At 34.5% G+C, this 16714-nt stretch overlaps 1 long non-coding RNA gene across 3 annotated transcripts in view; it reads left to right on the forward strand.

Moving 5' to 3' along the window:
- LOC121353229 overlaps positions 1–16714 on the forward strand; it is an 86871-nt gene that overhangs the window by 51301 nt on the left and 18856 nt on the right. The window contains exons 3-4 of one of the 3 annotated variants that reach the window (XR_005955069.1): positions 5609–5699; positions 7325–9184. This is a non-coding gene — a long non-coding RNA (uncharacterized LOC121353229). Of the gene's footprint in view, positions 1–5608; positions 5700–7324; positions 9185–16714 lie in introns of those variants that run through there. The other 2 variants (XR_005955068.1, XR_005955067.1) reach the window with 2 other exon arrangements.

The raw sequence follows: 16714 nt of genomic DNA on the forward strand, positions 1-16714 counted from the left end.
CTGGCCATTCACCTCCTCTTCTCCGCCTACAAAATTCTCTGTCTCTGTCACCCGGGTCGCTATTTGTCATTGGCTTAGCTATTTTTTGGTGGTTGTTTCTATGTCATTTCTCGGTGGCCAGCAGCTCTCGGTCTCTCGTAGCTGTATGAACGCGATCGTGCTTATTGTGATAGGCGCCGAGATCTCTCGCAGCCTGTGCGCCGGGCGATTCCCCCTCCGCACACATACACACATAATATGTGACACGGTGCCTTTTTCTCCACGACGCCGTTTAACCCCCTCGGGGCCGGCTCTGGCGTGGGCGCTCGCGTTTCGGAGTTGCGCACACAGGCTCACAAGGCATCTTTTTGTGGCGGGAGCGCCGGCGGGGACAGCACCGTGCGGCGGGGCCGGGAGAGAGCTCGGGCGCTGCCAGGCCAGCAGGCTCCTTCCCAGCCACAATTTCTAAGCGTTACTTTTTATTCCTCTTCCTACTTCCCTCTTCACTTTCGGCCGCCTGACATTTTTTTTAATCATTATTATTTTAAAAATTTTTTTTTCTGGCGGCAGGAAGGCGCATGGATATTTTCCCCGATGCCGTGTGAGCGGCGGGCGCCCGGGGCTGCCGTCGAGCTGGCGGGCGCGCAGGATGCGCAGCGAAAGCGGCATCGGGCCCCCCGTTAAGGCGCCCGTTCAGCGGAGGCTGGACCGGCTGCTGCCCTCCCTGGTTGCCTGCGGGGACGCGGGGCTGGGAGGTTGGACCGGGTCACAGCCTTTCCCCGCTCCTCTTCCTCCCCCCACGCTGCCCCCCCGTCCCCCGCTCCCCCCCCCGCGCATCCCTCCGCGGCGTTCAAAGCCAGAAGCGGCCGCCTTGCGCTTGAGTACCGCGGCCACCGAAAATAACGAGTTAACCGAGGGACGTAGGAGGGACGTAGAGAAGAGTTGGGGTGCAGAAGTGCTGTACAAAAGATTTCTGTGTACATGGCTGAGAGCGTGTAGTCTTAAAGTGAAATGCAAAACTTAGCGTTTTCAGCATGGCAACTGGATTGTGATTCAAAGTATTTTCTGTGTAACGCAGAAATCCAACAGTTCAAGGAGATTTTTCTGTCTCAAATCCCTAGTTTCCCTGGATTCTTTTAATCCAGTACATAAATTACACTTTTTCAGTTATTTTTTCCCTGGGAATAGCTGCTTAGTTTGTTTCCGCAATTCATACCTTTGTGCCCTGATAGAAAATTCCGCTTAATCCTTGAAATTGAAATACTAGTGAGATCCTATTGAGATTTAGCACTCATTTCTTTAGCTCTGCATCATTACTTTCAGAGTGTTTTCAGAAATATTTTTGACAGTCGGTATGGGAATGTGCACACAGCTATTTCACTGTAGCTGTGTATACTTTGAAATATCAGAATTTGAAGAGATTTACACTACTTCGCTGTGGAAGTGCACTCACAAATACTGACTTTCACTTTCATTGAAATAACTGTCCTGACTCATAGCTAATTTACAAAAAACCTCTATAATTCAGTATTGTACAGGTGCGTGTGCAGTTTTCCCCACTAGTCATGCTCAGTAGCATGCAATTTATACATCTTTTCCATTTTAATTAAAATCTGTGCTTAGCACATATTTGACTACATGAAACAACTGTTCTTTTAAGCTTTCTTATTTCTCAGCTGCACTGTTCTCATATTTTACAATTACATAAAGGTGGGTGTGGCTAAAATGAAAGCAATAAGCAATCTAATATGAATATATAGTGTATTTTAAGTCACTTTTCCTTTCTTATATTTTATGTACTCCTTCTTTTGAGAAATTAAGCGGGGGGGGGGGGGGAAATCATGTAGCTTAAATAGACCCTTGTAGAGCTGCTTGCATTTTTTACCTCAGTTAAAATGTCAAACATTAACTGGGATTACTTGGCCCTGGAAAAGTTACATTTGGAGGAAATATCAATTGAACTTGAATATCTAAATGTATATATTTATAATTTATCAATAAGTGAAAGCTAAAGTTCTATGCTTAATTAAACCTTGCTTTGGTATAGCATGTAGCATAGTGTGTGTATTTTTTTTTCCTCTGTTACTTTTGAGTCTAATCCTTTATCTTTTTTCTTAGGAAAAACATCCAAATAAGCTTCATTTGGTTCGGGCTTGTTTTTTTTTTCTTTTTCTCCTCTAAAGTTTTACTGAAAGTTTCGAAGAGGGTACCCTCTCATTTTATAGATACAAATCTACTGAAGCTGGAAGTAACTCATGAAGTTTTTGATTTTCAGAAATAACCGTAATTTGAAAGTATGACTGTGTATCTGTGTGACCTTTTAATGTGTTAGGCTAATGCTTCATAGAAATCTTATTGCAGTAACATTTTACAGGCAGACTACATATACGATACCAAGGTATCATGGGGTTCTTTTTCTGCTTAGTTCATTGTTTGGGTTTTTTTATCCTTAGCTTCTGGAATTCTGAACCTATTGCTATTCCATCCAAAATGTAATGTCATTGAAGGAAAAATAAATTGGAGTCTTTAATTCCTTAATTATTTTTATGACTAATAAGTCAAATTCTGCGGTGAAGTACAACTGGAACTGCATACAAACTACCTGGCTGTGTATACCCTGCCTGTGAACACTGTGTGAAGATGCACATCTCACCCATCTTGAGTGTCAGAAGCCATCCTAACAGGTGTATCACTGCTTTTCTGATACACTTTTACACATGTAAAAGCAGATGAGCTTTCTTTTCAGGAAAAGTAGCCACATATCAGTTAGTGGTCTTCTTATAGGACCTTACTGTGTTTTGTTATTTGCTCTGGGGAGCAATTAACTACTGAATATGTAAGAGAGCACCAAGAAGCTTATCATTGTATCTATGAATATGCTGCAGGTATTCTGCTTTGTAGATGCAGTCATCCACCCACACCTAAAGGCCCATTGCAAGTTAGTTGAGTAATTCACATTCATTACAAACTGTCAAGGATAGAGCGCATCTTGGACTAGTTTTGACTGTCTGTGAAACAAATGGGGAATGAAATTGTAGGTTTTTGTGTAGAAACAAAAATATTTTTGTCTGAAAGTTTTTAAAACTAAAAATAACTTCATGTACACCAGTAAGTGTTCTCCACGGTTTTTTTTTTTCACCTATTTATTATTATAAGTTCTAAACACTTAATATCTAGTACTGGAACCTGATTTCAAGAAAATTTGTGTTTTCTATTATCAGTAATACTTGGAAAATTTTGTTTGAACAGGCTGCCCAAATTGTTTTTGAGCTTAGTCCCCTGTGACTCTTCTCACAGCCATCTATTTTTTTAATAGAACTAGTAATGTATTTTAAAGATAGGAAAAAAGTTGATATGCCCCTCAGATAGAAAAGGGACATCAGGCAGAGGTGTAGCCACAGATTTCCAGTAACCTCTTTTAGTCAGTGAAAATGTTGATTTGCAATTTTTTTTTTTTTTTTGCATTATTGGCAGGAGTTATGTTGAATTTTCAGGTTACTGGTGTATTAATACTTAAGTTGGATTTCAAAAGGAATCTCTTTATTGAAAAATGTCTTCATTGTGGATACTGGACAATTTCAGAAATATTCGGAGTAAGCTAGGTATAAAAATTTCTGCCCATAAGGGTGTAAGGCAATGTCTGTACTGATTATTTTTAACCCTTTCCTGTAAGTTTTGAAAACACTTATTCTAATAAGTGTTTGTATGAAACTTTGGGATACAGTTGACATTACCACAACTGAGGAATAGTTCTGATCTTCACTTTGAATGCTATGTGAGAACTTTAGAAGATTTGGATGAGTGTTAGAGGAGGGTGAAACAACTTGAGCTCTAATCCAGCTAACACTTAAAGTTGGTCAATTTTTTATTCTAATAGTTGCATGTAATAATATTTTTAGTGCATTATTAAAACCAAAAAAAAAGTTCTTTTTACAGAGAATACTAAATTTTTAAACTTTATCTAATTCTTAACACTTTTCCAGAGCTCAATAATGAACAGTTGCTAGTGTGTAAGGATGACATCACACACATATTTATTACCATATGCACACAACAGTAGCAAATGTAAATTATGTACATTTAGCTTTTATTTTGTTAAAGGTTTCCCAAGATGCCCTCTAAAACTGAAGGCGATATTGTTATATTGCTTAAAACTGAAAGATAAGAGTGACTTTCAGTGATCGTTACTAATGTCTAAAGGAAACCACTGTTAGAAATAGGACCCCCCCCACCCCGTGACTATTTAGTTTGTTTTCAGACACTGTAGTGAGTGAATCTGCAGTAAATAGATTATTAATAAATTTTTCAGCATTGAATCTTGTTAAAATTAATTATTTTATTTAGCATGAACTGAAATTCTCTTGAAGATTTAGTCTGAGAAAAAGATAATTACACATCGTATAGGGCTTAGGCATGTATTTTCATTTTAAAAAGCTTTATGTAAGTCCAGTTTCAATATAATCTTCAAGTATGTTAAATCTCATTATAAGCACAGAGGGGGACCACAACTTTGGTGTGTTTGGTTTAAGAACAAAAACTTTTTTTTAAAAGGTGAAATACATGATGTGTGGAATACACGAAAATACAAAGTCCTTTTTCTTGTTAAAGCAGGGTGATTATTATAAGTCCATAGCTGTGAAGAGGGTTGTAGTATTTTCTGGAATACTCTTAAAGAATAAAGAACAAATTTATGGAAGTATTTATGAGCAGGTGACCTGATCTAGGCATCAGCTATTCATTTATTAGGCATAGGATGTGTCTTGTTATGGTGTCTACAATGAAAAGTTCAAATAAAGTCAAAACAGAGTTAAGATTTTGTTTCTCTGAATGCAGTATTTCCTCCAGTAGCTATTTGGCTATATTTACTGCATCTGTCAAGTTATACTTTGTTCTTACCTGATCTGGGCTGATGCTTTTTTTTTGTTTTTTTTTTTTTTTTTTTAAATTGTCTTTCTTTTTTTTTTCTTTTTTTTTTAACTCTTAAAATTTTATTTCATCTCTCAGAATGTATTATATGACTGTAGTTTTTCCATTATATGTTTTAAAGTAGCTAATATTTGTAGGCTGAATTTTAGTAAAGACAATAATGGTACTGCCTTGAAGAGCCAAAAAAAAAAATTAAAATTGCTTAAAGTGAAACACTAGAATTTAAATGCATTAACAGTCAATAGCATATCTTAGAAAATATGACAGCAGTAATCACATATCCATTAGATAGTTTACTTACTAAAAAAACTTACCTGTTTGCTTGTTTGAGGGTGGAAAGAGGGATTGGTAGTGGGTAGGAAGGGAGAACAACACCCCTTACTCTTTTTTTTCTTTTTTTTTTTTTTCTTTTTTTTTTCCTCCTCCTTCCTCTTACTTTCATCTTAAAATGCTGTGGGTAGAATGAAAGCAGAAACATGCTAATCTGATTTGTTTCAGGAGGCTTCTGATAATAAAGAGGCATATCACAGGTGTTCCTAATCAAGTCAGTTTGGTTTAAAAAAAAAAGTATTTTTAAAATTAGGATTTCCTGTAACATAGACAATGCGAGGGTCAAGCTGATGACCTACATCTATGTTTGGGGATCAACCATGAAACTGTGGGTGTTGGAAATATGTTATAATACATGACATTTTTATTGCAGGTTTTGACCTTTCAATAGAGAGCTGATTTTGGAGAACGGCTTACTCCTGTGATTGAAAAACTCTCTGGAAGGTTGATGGAGCATGAGCATGGTATATATTATATTAACATTTCTCTTATTACATATGTTCTTTATTTTAAAAAATGTACACAGTAGTATAACTTATTCAGAGTATTCAAAATAGGCCAGTTCTAATGGGATTGCTCAAGAATTTATTATTTGTTAAAATAATTCTTCTTTACACTCCTCCTGTAAAATTATAAAACATTAAGTAAAAGTATTAACACAGGCTGTGCTCAGAAGGAAATGAAGTGGCCAAAAATATGTATAAAAAGCTGAGTTTGCAACAGCCTTGATCCATTTGAGCTATATAAATTCTCCATATAGTATTGTTCTCATATTCCTGTCTTGGGAATTACTCCAACTGAAATGTTGCTAATCCAAAAACAAAGTATGGGTGATATTAAAAAATCATTTTTCAATAACTTTTTTTTTTTTTTTTTTTTTTTGGGAAGGTGTGTTAAAGAATAGAATAGAGAGCTAGCTGGGTGTATTTCCATGTAGTGTGTAAAATTTGGTTTTAAAGGCATTAATAAACTAGCTACCTGACAAGCAAAGAAGCAGAAAACAGAAAAAAAATAACAGGTTTTCAGAGCCTTCCATCTGTAGCAGAATATTCAGAAATTTTATTTATCTTATTTTTTGGCAAGCAGATATTATGTAGCAAAACACTGAACAATTTAGAGGAATTAATATGGACTCTGCTGCATTCATATTGCAAGTCCTGCTTTGCACTAAAAGTACTCATTTGGCTGAAACTGAGAAATCCATTCAGAGTAATCATAACCTATCTACTCATATATGAATAGTCTTAACTAACCAGTTACACAGACCTCTGAAATTAAAATAGTAACTGGTCTTGGATTGAGTAAATTTGTTTAAATACAAAATGGAATAGTAAAATCTGTAAGACTTTATCTTCAGCAGAACATATTGCAGTACAGCAAATTTTATGAACATGTTGTGACTTTAGCAATTCCAACTTTCAGCTGGAATTCAGTTTTTATCCTTAATCAAATCTGTCTGTCTTCAAGAACACTTTTTCTTTTTAGGAAGTAATTATACCTTAAAATCAGAGAAGTTTTAAAAACCCAAAGTTTCAGTTTATCCCAGTAACTCCTAATTTCTACCAAGGAAATCCAGTGAGGTGTAAATTTCATATTTCCTCATTGTTGTAAGTAGTAGCTGGTAGAACTGAAGAATTACTGGAATTTACCAGCAGTACACCTCCTGTTACAGAAGTATTTAAGGCAGATGGATTCTGAATATATTTTTTATGCAATACTATGATTTTGGGGTAGTTAAGGCCTCCTAGAGAAAATTCTTAGTTGAGTAAGAAAATTTTGAATTCAGAAAGTGTAGGAAGTAAACCTTAACTTTATATACGCTTTGAAGTTTTTGATTAGTGAGTAGTAATTCTTTCAGTTTTAATCCTTTCTTTATGTGATTTACCACACAGTGAAAGTACTTCTATTAATGTTGTAACTGTGTTTGGGTAACATGCCTAATATGCTTCCAAATAAATAAATATTTCGGTCTCTCCACAAACTGCTTTGGAGGTAGTGCATTGCTGTTGTTTCTTTCTTATTTTATTTTTCTATTTTTTTTCCTTTTTTTTTTCTTTTTTTTTCTTTTTTTTCCCTTTTTTTCTACTAGCTTTCTTAGGAAAATAAGGATTTTAGGATTTCACTGAACAGTTTGAGTTTGTTCTTTTTTTTTTTTTTTTTTTTTCCTGTACAAAAGCAGTTACATTCTTGTTAATGAAAATCAGGATTATATTGCAAGGCAAAGGTATCTAAGGCTCCCTTGTGAGATATTTAAAAGGTGAAAGTTTGATGGAGTGTTCCTTGGTCTGACACAGGTTCAGAGTATTTCTCATAGATTCTTATTCAGCAAAAAAAGGTGGTTTCTGGTTCACAACTGTAAATCAAAGGGGTTTTACATTTAGGGCCTAATCCTACAAACTTTAATATACACAAGTAGTTCTAATGACTCACGACCATGAATAAGGATTTGCAGAATGGTATTCTCATTAGATGCACACTTTCTTTCCTTTTACAAATTTAGTATATATTAAAGTATTTAGAACTTTAAGACAAGTCTAAATGTTTTTTTAGAAAGTGCAAAGAGTTTTGCAGTAATGTAGTAATTGGGTCTTTCCCATTTACAAGCTCTAGTATCTTTTAAGAGTGCTGCAGTTGTCAGTTATGATTAGAGTCCACTTAATGTGTTGATTTGCTCTAGAATATTTTTGTGCTGAATTTTGGCCCATATTAATTTTTAATTTTCTTTTTCTAGAGCTATTTTGTACTTGGTATTCAACATGAATGTTTCTTTACCCGAAGAGTAGGTGAAACTTGCAAGAAAGGTGGTGGGGTGCATTTGTTTTATTTTCCTACTCTTAGCATCTCCTATTGTAGTTCTTATTTAGCAAATCAACTACTGATTTTGTTGGAAGTTCAACCTGAATTAAGGGCTTGCCGTGCTTGCCCCTTAAAAATTGCTGGTGTGGCTATTGCAAGCTGGGTGCTTGACTTTGTAAACTGTTTTGCAATATCTAATTGTAATGAGGTTGAAAAGATAAAAATGTGCAGACTTCTTTACTGAAGTGCTTCAGATGTGGAACTTTTCATGGCCACTTCTACTGTTCCTACTGTAGGTATAACACTTGAGGCTCTGCAAGTCTTGTTAACTAAATCATAATTTGAAAGCTGACAATGCATGCTTGTTGCTCATCCAAAAGGAACTGTTGCAGATTACTTTTACAGTTAGTTTATGATTTCTTTAAGGATTTCTCTTGCTTTGCAAAGGCAACTGAAATAATTTTCCTGAAAGAGATCTCTAGCTATAAATGCAACCCGTTCCTAGTTATTACAATACATGTAAAATCAACCGTTGTTTGATATCTTAGGCATGACTATTTTAAGTTTTAAATCTGAAGCAACTGAATTTCCTGGATTTTGTCAGTTTAAACTAAATCCAGCCCTACATTATTTTAGAATGGAGTTTTGTAGAGTATAAGGTTTAAATAGACATTAATTTTTATTATTACTTCAGACATTCAATGAAACATGTATATAGGAAGAATTTAAGACTGACATTCTTACACATCATTTTTCCTTGTCTGTTGGTAAAATGATCTTGCTAAGCAATAGGAAAAGACAAGCAAATGGCATGGAAATTCTTTTGGAAAAATAGTTAAAATATGCTAACTGGGATATTTAAATGCTTATTCTTCTCACTCAAATATAAATATATAAGTAAGGCATTGCCCCCTTTTTGTTGTTATTTTTGTCTAATTTCAACAGAAGCCTAAGGAGGAATTTATGTTGACCCATACTTTGAAGGTTTCAGTGGGGGAATGAGAAATGTAATCAAAATTAAGTGTTCATATGGTGTATTGATGGCTTCTTAATACACCTTGGTTTAGATTGCTGTTTGCACACTAAAAACAGGGCATGTATGAAGATGCAATTGCTAATTGAGTAGTGCATTTGAATAAACAATTGTTTCTAACTTTGTTAATTTTGTATTTCTTTCAAACACATGGATATTCATGGTAATTTTTTTTTTCTGCGTTTGTTAGGGGCAGGACTTTTTTTGTTATTTAAATTTTTAGACCAATATTATAAGAGAATTAGTTCTTTTTATTGAAATACATTATCAAGATAATCTAGTCAAAGCAAGATATCAGCAATATATGTTTTTAATTTGTGAGGTACTTAAAAATCTTAGTCATGTTCAAATGCCTCTGAAGTATTTACACCTTTTCTTTAACCCACTAAGTATTAAGAGCTTGGTTTTTACTTCCTGTGAGTGTCCTATGGGGTTTTTCTTTTTTGTTTTGTGGATGGTTTGGTTTGTTGGTGTGTTTTTTTTTAAAGCCTTTAGTCAAAGTTTTTTGTGATTTTATACTTCCACTTCCTAGTTGACATGAAGAACAATTTAATTTTTTTAAAAATTTTTTTAACTGCCCTTTCTCCCCACAGAAGGAAATGGATTTTAGTATTCATATGGAAATTAACTTAGACATTTAGAAAGTATTGTAATTATGAACATGATTATGATCTTCCCAAATTTAACTGATCATTTCCTACTTCAAAATAGATATATAAGTCACTTCTAGACATATAAGTCACTTTTAAATTTAGCAGGACTTCCAGTGGATCTGATAAATGAAAACATTTGGTTTATAATTTCTGTTATTCTTTTGGAGCAAAATTTGCTCTTGGTAGAATGGGTAGATACTGTGATCTTATGAATGCTATCACTTTATTCTGAAAATACCTCTCTTTCTCTTGTTGCAAGTTAGTCCATATTTTAGTCAAGCTCAGTAATTAGAAAAAGAAGATGCTCCATCTGTTGTGAAACATTGCAATGGCTCTTATAAGAAAGTCCTTCTCTGAGTGAAAATGTATTGAAAAGTTTATTGTGGAACAGAGTTCTCTTTTGATACTGTAACACTTATTGTTAGCATTTTCCACAGGCAAAAAGAACTCCTGATCAAAAAGAATGATAGGTACTGGTTACCCTGTCCCTCTGCTCCCTAAAACCAAAAGATTTTTTCCAACTTCTCAGGAGAAGAGAGAATGCTGCTTTTAATGCCAAGCACAGGAGTTATAAAAGCAGCACTCAAATCTGTACTTTTCTTCATTGTGTTAACACCTAATTCTAAAAATATTTTTTCAGCTCTGTCAGAGTGAAGGATTGTAGTTCTGTAGGACCAAAGTATTTTTTAAACAAAGGGTCATAAGCTCATCTTTAATTCTATGGATGTGGAAATCCATAGCTTGTATGACATGCAAGTGTTACTAATATATTCTCCATATTTCTTTAAGTCCCAGATTCATGACCTCTCTAAACAATTTGATAGCAGATAAAACATGGTTTGAAATAAAATCAGGGAAAAATGCTTGCCTTCTCTTCCTAGTATTATCAGGTTTAAAATCTGGATCTTCATGGTGCCTGTTTTGCATCTGGGTTTAGGGTGTAACAAGGAGACTCTTGAATTAGCAGTGAAAGAATAATTCCTTCCAGAGTATTGGTACTGCTAAACTGTGTTCTGTTGACACCAGCAACTCCTCTGTTTTTCTGATGTTCTGATCCCACCGTAATGACAGTGAATTTGGCTGTGAATATTGAGTATTTGCTTCAGAAACTGATATTTTTTTGAAACTGCATAACAAACTCACTAAAATGTAAAATACAATGTTGATAAATTCTTTCATAAATCTGTCCTTGTCCTTGATTTTTTTTTTTTTTTTTTTGGGTGGGTTTTTGGGGGGTTTTTTTTTTTTTTTTTGGGGGGGGGGTTTTGGCCATTTAGGTATATAGACTTCTTGTATGTTGGTGTGTAATACTTATCTGTCAACCTCACAGTCTTCTGACCTGAAAATGAGTTTGGAACACTGTTCAAATTTTTTTGTTTAATTTTTTTAGCTTAACATAAGTTATGTTGCTGACCCACTTTCCATTATTAAAAACCTGAACAGGATTTGTCATTGAGGTAGGAATTAATGAAGGCTAACACTAGAGGGCAATTCAAAGCAGCAGCCTACCCCAGAACAGTTATGGGTGCCTGTGGCCCTGAGATGAAAAAGAGGGAGACAATGGAGACTTTCCCAGGTTCTCCCCCAGACAAAAGCTGCTCTTTGTGATTACCCTCCTAAATGGTTTAACTCACTTTTCATATCTTGGAGTGCTCCACTGAATGAGAAAGAAGTTAAGACAGTTGTTACTCTTTGCTGAATTACAAGTTAAGAAACATATTCCACAGTGTCTTACATCGTTCACTCTTGCCGTTGTCAAAAAGGCATAACTTTCTAGGTGGTGGGTGTTTTTTGGTTTTTATTTGCTGTCATGTGCTACATCAGACTCTTGGAAAGATACTGGGTTTTGGGGGGTAAGGTAACATTGCAGAAAAGCTTAAATGTCTTTTGTTAAGTACCAAGGAAAATGGAATACATGGTGAGTAAAATATTTTCTTACAAAATACTGTAAAGTTAGTCAAATTAAGATGACAATATGAATAATTAATTTAATATTAAAAAATACACAAAAACCAAACCACACAATAACCAGACTAAGGCATCAGAGAGGTACTTTGTTTCTCTAATTTTATCATGTAAAATATGTTATATAGAATGGAAAAAAATAGTTGAAGATGAGCAATAAAGTGCTGTATTTAATATTTAACCAAGTAGAAGAGATCATCTGTGTATATTGTACACAATTTAAACAATTTATATAACAGTGCATTACATAATAAATTACAGTTTTCACTGTTGCAGTGTTCATTATAGATTTACAGAACATCTTAAATACTTGTAAATAATAACCTGTAATGCAAATGATGGTGTCGTGGTTCTTGAAAAGCACTCTAGTATTCTTATTTTAGCAATGCAAATTTTCTCATTATATTGAAATGTATGCACCCAGCCGTGTAAATGCTTGTGGCACAGTACAAATTTGAAAACAAAGGGCATTTTATGTAAGAGTGTGTGTGTGAGTTTATACCTTTCTATCTAATTTTATATGCATATATATACATATAATATCTTATATATTTTGTGTACTTGTATGTAAAAAAGCTGATCTATTATTAAAGTGGCATGTTTGTTTCTACACTCTGGATCAGTTAGTCAAGTCGTATTTTCTCTGCGTTCTTTTGCACAACTTACTATTAATGTCTAAAATTTGCTTTAGCTGCAACAACTTTTCAAGTTGTTTTTCAAGAAAGAATATTTACTTGCAATCACTCTGGCAGTGCCACAGATGAATAGAAATACTGCAGTGCATTGTTGCAGTAAACACTTACACCTGTGTTCAGCAGGTCTGATCAGCAGCTCTAGTGCAATTTGACAATATGTAATCTGCTGGCAGTGATGATGTGCCCAACCTTAACTGGTGCTAGTGCCTTTGAAAGAGAGCTATTGTGTCATAACACAGTATATATAGTCCAACCATGACTGGCCTTGATCAGTCTGTTCAAGAAGAAAATAGTTTTCTTGGTTCTTAATTTGCAAAACGCACAACATGGGGGAAAATGGAGCATGTGAAATTTAACCTATGAAATTGGTAGGTTCTCTGGGGTTTAGAGGAGATTTTTCGTTTAATTTGGGGAGTGAGTTTGAGGAATTACTTGGCAGCCATGTACAGTGATACACAGGTCTTAATCACACACATGAACTCTTGGTTTTGGAATGTATTTCTATGAAACCTGTCTGATTCTAGGTGATTAAACCAAGCATGCATGTAAGCTTTTAAGAAACTGAACCCTTAGTCTTTTGCAGGTAAGACTTTATTTTAAGAATAAGCACTTTCATGCCAATATGACTTTTCTCTTTTTTTTTTCCCTTTTATTTTTTTTCCTTTTACCAGCTTGATTTTTGGCCCTAAATCAAAGAGATAAGTTCTGTCATTAACATTAAAGCTGTCTTCAGTATTTTGTTTATTTGAACAAAGCAAGTACAAATGTGTAAGTACTAGCAATGTGCAGACCAGTATTGCAGCATTGCAATATTGGTCTGTTCTGCCTTTAAGCAGGTGGTTTCATGTGGCAGGCTGGAAGAGAGACTCTTTTTCTTCCCAGCTTTTGACAAAAAGATGACGCATATGACTCAGAATTAGAAGGGGAAATCTGCCAGTTTGCATCAGTTCCTTAACTTGTGGGCTGCTATTCACCACAAGAAAAATCAGTATACTCGCACCAGTGCTGCTTAAGAGATGAGGAGTAATCATTTCCTTCAGAAAGTGTAGGATGATTGGAGTAGGCCTTTCATACATTACACTAGGCTTTTCCTATATTAAGGTATTTTTCAATGATATTAAATTTTTAGAAAGAAAAAAAAGATAATTTTATTAAATGCTACATTTGCTAATTAATATAGGAATAAGATATTATAGCTTAAGGTAGATCAAAAGCAAAGTGATTTGTTTCATGAAACTTCTGTTTTGTTGGCACTGAAACTCAGCTGTTATAGATCTCCAGATTCAAAGGTAAGGGATTTTTTTGTATATTTTTTAACCTAATTCCACAAATCTGAATCTCCAGTTCCAGCTTTTAAGTAAGTTAGGAGGACTGAAAAAAAAAAAAATAATAACTTTGAAGACAGAAGCCATCTACTTTGAAGGGGAAAATAATTACTTGAAATATGGAAGCTCTGTGTTTTTAAAATGTCTTGCCTTAGACCTGCTATAAAAGATAATGCAGATAATTCTGGTTCTTTCATATAGCTTTGGATTACGATGGAGTACTTGCAGTACTGATATGGCTCAAGAAGCATACTGTCAAGTAACTTTTATTAAAAAAAAATTCAGATGCTAGTTTTCAGAGATTTAACATCTTTCAGGTTTGTGGGTATTTATTAGTTTGAGAGTACCTATTCTGATTTTTTTTTTTTTTTTTACCTACTTGGGTACTTTAAGTATTGGATTATAAATCCTTTTTCTTAATATATTAGCATCTAGTTAATTCAGCGTGGTTTTACTTTGAGCTTGTTAGTGAAATATTGAAAATCTAGCTTAGTATAAAGCCATAAATAGCACCCAGCATCCTTATCACTTATCTTTTTTTTTTTTTTTTTTTTCATGGATAAAGTTCCTTTCATTTGTCAAAACCATTGTTATTATTTTGGAAAAGCATATTCTAAGTGAAGTTGGTTTTCTAGCTGGAAAAAAGAAATTTACTGCTTATTGATCTGTGTTAGTCTTAGAAAGCACTAATTTCTAAGTGCTTATTTTATTTTGTATTTGCTCAGTTCTGTGAGTAGTGGGTGTCATTGATGGAAAGTGGGGGACTAAACAAGAAATGTTGTTGAAAGGGAGTACACAGATCTGTGTGTTATATGGTATCTATTAAGATTAGTAGGATTCTATTAATATTTCATTGAGAGGTGGGGGAAAGATTGCTGTACCAGCTACCACTGAATAAATTATAAGATAATATGACCAGGAATCTGCACCCCAGAGGCATTATGGACACCTGAAACTTGTGCTGAAGTGGCTAATTAAATAATGAAGTTGTAGAAATACAGCTAACAGCTGGAAAAGTAAAAGCAGCAGTTACTAGGAGGTGTTCCTCTGCTATTAACTCATGGATTCCCTTAGCAGCTGGGTTGATTTCTTCAAACAGGTCAGTCTCACCTTTCATAAGCCGTGCTGTTATCTGGCATTTTATAGAAGTCATGTAGTGATGATGTTAAAGAAAAAGACAAATTTACTGCCTGAGCCAGAAGCAGGCTTACAAAAAGCAACTTCTTTCAGGACACGAAAAGCTCTTTGTTCTGTGGCCTTGGTCTTTTTGTGCTTTGACCCTTATTTTATAGCATTGTCACTCTGACCTTAAATCTTTGAAAGCAGACAAGCAGCAAATTTAGCCCTTTACAAGTGGGGTTTCATTCTGAGCTATGGGCCTGGTTTTTATCTTTAGGCATTATAGTCCCATACAATACTGAGATGTAACAAAATCTCAATTTAAGATTTGTGGTTTGGCATACTGTAAATAGTTATTATTTTTATATAAGGCAATTAAAAAAAATGTTGCTCTGTTACTGGCCTATGGTTTGTAATTATTCATCAATTTGAGATAAGACAGCAACTAGGAAGACAGTCTGGCTAATATAGTGACCAATATATTTTTCACTTTCCTAGAAGTACTTTGGAAATTGATCCTGTGCACAGACCACCAGCGTTTCTGCACAAATTCTATTGAGGACAAGAAATGCTTTGCTATACATTCTAGAGTTAGAAGATTAAAACAACAGTACTTGCATGGCCTTCTTTCATAAAAGGCTGTGCCAGCTTAGGGGAGCACAAAATTTTACACAAGGCCTGTGACTGTTACAAGAACAAGTCTCCTGAGAACTTCATAAAACTATTTTTATTTTTTGTAAGAAAACCAGCAAAATAATGAATAGAGAGAACCAATAGTTGATAGATTTTAAAGTTTTGGGGTTTTTTAAATTTATTGTGTTTAAAAGGAGAATCTGTTTCCCTGTCTTAATAACTTTATATTATGTAGCTGGTTTGTATTGAACAGTTATTGTTGTTTGGACAGGGATTGTCACATTTTCTATTATCACTAATGATTCTATATATTTCAGGTTTTGGAAACTTTAGCTATAATAATAGGATAATCTTTTCTGAATGTAATAGTGTAATAATCTAAGTCTACATTTATTGGAGAACTTGAAAATATTTATCTTTTTTAATAATTTTTTTAATCTAAAAAGGGGTTAGAAAGTTTTTGAAATTGTCATACAGAAACTGAAGATTATATTCTAAGACAGATCTGGCTTTCTTTTTGATGGATCCACTATATTTAGTTTTAATATTTTTTGTGATAAAATTGGGGGGAAAGAACATTTTAATTACTACTATAATGAAATATAGAACTTACTTTGTTGAACTTAGAAAATAGCTTCTTCGTTTTTCTTAATTTTGTATGTGTCCTTTCAAGCAGAAAGAATGCTGGTACAGATTGAAAGTGTTCACACAGTTTTTCTTCCTGTGTGCTTGCCAAAGGTGCAGGGAAGACAGATTTTTAAAAGTTGTATGCAAGTTATACCAGTGCAGTCAAGAGGGGTCTGGAAAGCTTTTCTGAAATGCAGCTTTTACAAACTCTGCTAGAACTTGGAGCTTGTTACTTTACAAGTTCCCTGTAAAATGTTTCATATAGCAATCTAATTAATGCATCAACTTCTGACAAAAAAAACTTTTTAGAGGCTGGGAAAAGAGGTGGGAGGGGTTAATCTTATTCGGTTTTATTTTTAAGCTGCAATTGATTCTAAAAGACAATGATAATATACCAAACAGTACATTGATAAATTTTTTGAGTGCTATATCAGCTTCTCGTATGCTTTTTTTAGCTAGCAAGCTATAAAAATGGACATACTGTACTTGTTCAAGTCAGAACTTGACTACCTTTAGTTTCTTGCCTTTCACAGAAATCCATTGCATTCTGTTTGCTATCCATCACTCCAATAGAAGCATCAATATTGCAGAACCAAGTAACAGTCTTCACTTTGTCTTCCTGAGTGCAGTCGG

The sequence above is a fragment of the Pyrgilauda ruficollis genome, unplaced genomic scaffold (assembly GCF_017590135.1).
Source record: "Pyrgilauda ruficollis isolate IOZ18807 unplaced genomic scaffold, ASM1759013v1 scaffold20, whole genome shotgun sequence".
Classification (NCBI taxonomy): domain Eukaryota; kingdom Metazoa; phylum Chordata; class Aves; order Passeriformes; family Passeridae; genus Pyrgilauda; species Pyrgilauda ruficollis.